Source organism: Ursus americanus, chromosome 21 (assembly GCF_024610735.1).
Source record: "Ursus americanus isolate L20-20 chromosome 21, mUrsAme1.1.p, whole genome shotgun sequence".
Classification (NCBI taxonomy): Eukaryota; Metazoa; Chordata; class Mammalia; order Carnivora; family Ursidae; genus Ursus; species Ursus americanus.
The window spans coordinates 46,778,972-46,783,948 of NC_142147.1; the positions used below are offsets into that span (position 1 = coordinate 46,778,972).

Consider the following 4,977-nt stretch of genomic DNA (forward strand, 5'->3'; position numbering starts at 1 on the left):
AAAAAGACACAATTCATGACATCAATAACAAAATGTGAGGGGAGAGAAAAGTGTTGAGTATCTCTATGCAACTTAAATTAAGTAGTTGTCAGCTTAATACAGATGGCTATAACCACAAGATGTTTTATATAAGCCTCATAATAACCACAAAGGCAATACTGATAGAAGATACACACACACCAAAAAAATGGAAAGGAATCAAAGCATGACACTACAAAAAATAATCGCTGAAGCATAAAGGAAGATAGTAAGAGAGGAAAAGAGGGAGAAAAAAGACACAGGACAAATAGAAAACAACAAAATGTTAACAGTAAGTCCTTCACTGTCAATAATTATTTTAGATATAAATGCATTAAACTCCCCAATCAAAAGATAGAGAGTGCTGAATGTATAAACATAATCCAACTATATGTTGTCTATAAGACACTCACTTTAGATTTAAGGACACATATAGGCTGAAAGTGAAGTATGGAAAAAGACATTCTATGCAAATGGTAGCCAAAAGAAAGCAGGGGTGTCCATAATCATATCAGACAAAATAGACTATGTAAAAAATTCAAGCAGGACATAAAAATATAAAGTGAAAACACTTGAAAGCCTACTATCTTGTGATAATAATTCTTAGTATTTTTAAAACCATCTTTTATTTTTTTTACTTTTTTATTTTTGAGTTTTTAATTTATCTTTTATTGAGGTATAATTGACATACAACAGTATATTAGTTTCAGGCATACAACATGATTCAACATTTGCATGTACTGCAAAAGATCTAGTTAATATCCAAAACGTCCAGTTAATATCCATCACCACAGTTACACATTTTTTTTATTTTAATGTTTTTTATTATATTATGTTAGTCACCATACAGTACACCCCGGTTTCTGATGTACAGTTCGATGATTCATCAGTTGTGTATAACACCCAGTGCACCATGCAATACGTGCCCTCCTAACTACCCATCACCAGTCTATCCCATTCCCCCACCCCCCTCCCCTCTGAGGCCCTCAGTTTGTTTCTCATACTCCATAAACCATCTTTTAACACATATACATGTAAATAACAGAGATGTGTGTATGTATTTTATACTTTTAACAAGAACTATACTTTTAACAAGAACTTCATTGGTTACCTATCAGTTTCTCCTTTGTACATACACCTTCACAAGTACCTACAGTCCCTCAATGTAGAACATGTTAAAAATCCGATGTACATATCCCACATCTTTCTCCACGTTTATAGTCACATATTTAAAAATACACACAGTTACATATTCAATTCCTATATTAAAATTTTTTTAATTTCATCACTGATAAACTAATACTTATAACTGATGAGGAATATATCAAAGTAACAGCAAACAATTGTGTAAATATAATCCAGTTTAAGAAATACAATACATAAAATAACTTTTTGTTGTTGTTAGAACAACTCAGCAAAATAAAATTCTGGTTTATTGTTGGACAACATTGTTCCACATATACATCAAACAGACCAAAGAAAATAAACAGAAACTTCATAGGCAAAAAAAGAAAAAAAAAGACTTTTACCTTTGGCCTTTTCAACCATCTCATAGAAACCAACTACTTATAGTACAGCTAAGTACATACACACAAAAAAATTACTAGAACACTCGGAATAAGATTTTTTGCTGTTGTTTTGCTTTTTTTTTTTTTTTTTTACAAGGTTTTATTTTCACCTTTGAGATTATAACGAATAGGGTCACACCACAAGAAAGTCAGAAGTAGGGCAGAGGGCGCTCACAAGGCTGGTTTGGCCATCTGAGATCACTAAAAATGGCTGACCTCTAACAATATGTACAAAAATATAATTATAAAATACAAATTTCCCCTTTTGAAATGCTTTTAAGAAAAAAAGCAGGGCCGTGGAAGTTTTGGTTCTTTTTTTCTTCCCTGTTGCAGATTCCTGTTGTGGTTTTGGGTGGGTGGTGGAGTGGTGTGTCATTTGTAGGTGGCACTGACCACGTGGGGCATGGTTGTGTGGGACTCTCCCCTTGAAAGTGACCATGTTCAGAATCTGAGATGGGGGGGAGGGGTGAATAGGTTATGGTAGCCTTTGTTGTTGTTAAATTTAACTTTTCCTTTGTTGCTGTCCAGTCATCCTCATAGGTCTTCTTATTTTTTTTTTTAAAGATTTTATTTATTTATTTGACAGAGATAGAGACAGCCAGCCAGAGAGGGAACACAAGCAGGGGGAGTGGGAGAGGAAGAAGCAGGCTCATAGCGGAGGAGCCTGATGTGGGGCTCGATCCCATAACGCCAGGATCACGCCCTGAGCCGAAGGCAGACACTTACCCGCTGTGCCACCCAGGCACCCCCCTCAGAGGTCTTCTGTTTCTTGGTGTCAACATCATCATCCTCATCATCTACTGCTTGTGTGTCCGTAGCTGCCTAAGCCTCCCCATCTTCCTCTCCATCCTCTTCCTCGCCATCACCTTCCAATTTCTCCTCCTCTTCCTCCCACCCCCTTTTACCTCTTCTTCATCTTGTTGGCCTCCTGCTCCCCATTTTCCTCATGAGCTTTTCCATTAAAAGGTGTGTCTCTTCCATTCTCTGCCTCCTCCACAATTCTCCTGTAAGTCCTTGGTGGTGATCTCGGAGCTGGTGTCCACGGCTGTCTCTGACATGACATGGCACACCGGTGATCCGATGCAGCTGATTAAAAAGAAAGCAAGAGTTGGAGGACTCTGGCAATAAAGTTGCCGGAGTGCGTGGTGGTGGAGGAGGTGCGCAGCAGAGGTGGTCACAGCAAACCGGGAGCTGGACACGGGAACAATGCAAAGACGGCTTTTCAGAGCAGCCAGTGGGGTCATGAAATAAATTTGAATCCCTTTGCAAACGTATCTTTTCATGTTTCCTCCTCTCTGAACTTACTACATTCCTGAATTTATTTACCACATCCTTGTTTTCCATTACCTTCCACTTAAGCACAAAGTATCATTTATTTTGCTTCTTTTTAAAATTTTATGAGTGGAACAGTATATATATATTTCTATGGCTCATTGCTCATCATATGTTAGATTCAGTAATTTTCACCGCTGTGTACTATTCTAGTGTAAAAGTATTCCACACCTAATTATCCATCCTACTTTTGATGGGCATGTTTCATTTCCAGATTTGTTACTACAATGATATTAGTGAAACCAATGTAACTATGTTTTATGACAGGGAATTTCAAGGATTTTTACTTGTGATGAAACTAGTTAGGATGAAGCAAAAGAGAGACTTTTGGAGGAGAAACAACAACAAAAAAGGTCAGGAAAAAAACCTTTTTTTTTTCCAGGAACATTCGGGAGTTTCTTCTGAAATTGTGATAGAAAAGGAATTTTATCTTCTTCCCTAATACTACATCCATTAGCTCTTCATCTATTTTTATCTACCATTTCAGATCTGAAGAAAAAGTGTCAGAAATGTCAGAAGAAATACAAATATTTAGGTTCATAATTGCCAATTGCAACAGAGGAATCAGGCACTGTTCAGGATATGGTAGCCTGGTTTTTGTTTACTCAGAATATGACAAAATGTAATTATCACTTTTTGAATAAGACAAGTAGTGTTCTGATACACTATGCAGTCTCAAACAGGTTCCTTGCCTTGCATGACCTATAAACTAGGACATCTGATTCCCTAATTCTGGGGTCTGCTCTAATCTACCTGCTTCCATAAGTAGGAAATTATTTCCTTAGTCTAGGGTTTTCAAAGTTACCTGGTTAAGTACCCTGAACATTACAGAAGATCGGAAACCTACAGCAGCCACTCCATGACTGGACGTTACTTTGATTACTTCTTTCTTTTAAAATGTTGATTTGCATTCTTTCTGATAAAACAGCATTGATTCATGATAAAATATCATTTTAAAATCATATGGCAGATAAATTGCAAATATTTTTCTGCATCTTAAATCTGATACTCCAAGAAGATGTAATAACACTACTCTATTTTATAGATAATGAAACTGTGGAAATAATGAAACTCACTATCCTAACATAGTCACAATTATTCAGGCACATATAGTGACTGGCAGTCAGATAATCAAGCTAACACATACTAAGCCAGATAACGCTGCACTGTTTTGTGTGTTTTTTTTTTTTTTAAATCTCAGCTGGAGCGTGATCCCCTTTCATAATCACCATAGTTTGCACACAAAAGAGAAGTCTATAAAAAAACTCACAAATATTAAGTCGTCCTCGATTACTGATATTCACACACAATGTCATAGATCTCGTCTTTCCGTCCAAAGAGACCTTTGCATATGATCACAATATCAATTCACGACCACGTATTGTTGCTTTTCAACAGTGGTATATAATCTCCAACACAAACCGCCTTACACCTAAGGAAACAAAGATTCACACTAGCACAAACATCGCATGAATATAAACAACTCCATTTAAGGTTCCACTAACCGACCTGGACCCACAAACTCACCCAGAGGAAGACGCACCCATCTGTCCAACTGCCAGACCCTGCTCCAGTCTCTCGTAAACGAGGTAAGCTGGTGGCCTAGCTCAGGGTTATTCTCATGGACCTTACCTGAGATGTTCCGGCTCACTAAAGCCTAAGTCCCTGGTCACCAACTCCCCCCACCCCCTTTCCCATCTCCACCTTCTCTGTGGAGTCCAGAATGCGTTCCTCAGCCTTCCTTGAGAACCATTCATCAAAGACTACAACCATTCATCAAAGATGTTGTTTGACAGCAGCATAAAAGACAACTGAGCCGCGAGGCTCGCCGAGGCGGGACCTACTCTTGCAGCAAAGACTAGAACGAACTCCGGGTTGACTGTGGAAAAAGCGCTTTTGCTACGCGTAGCCGAGTTGGATGCTGGGAGCATTCTGAGAGTCCAGGGTCCCAGCTTCCGGGGATTTGCCAGCCGTGGACTACATTTCCCAGAAGTCTCCCGGCACAGTCTTTTTCTGGGCGGGGCGAGTTTGCCTCGCGGAGAGGTCTTTGGATGGCCAG

General features: G+C 38.6%; 1 long non-coding RNA gene across 2 annotated transcripts; it reads right to left on the reverse strand.

Annotated features, from left to right (window-relative positions):
- Positions 1–1,651: 1,651 nt before the first annotated feature.
- On the reverse strand, positions 1,652–4,852 carry LOC123776171 (uncharacterized). 2 transcript variants are annotated; one of them, XR_006775304.2, is made up of 3 exons: positions 4,623–4,852; positions 4,189–4,350; positions 1,652–2,672 (listed from the first exon to the last, which is right to left on the reverse strand). It is a non-coding gene; the product is annotated as an uncharacterized LOC123776171 (long non-coding RNA). The 2 variants fall into 2 exon arrangements; XR_006775296.2 differs by lacking the exon at positions 4,623–4,852 and adding an exon at positions 4,446–4,614.
- Between the last annotated feature and the right edge of the window lie 125 nt (positions 4,853–4,977).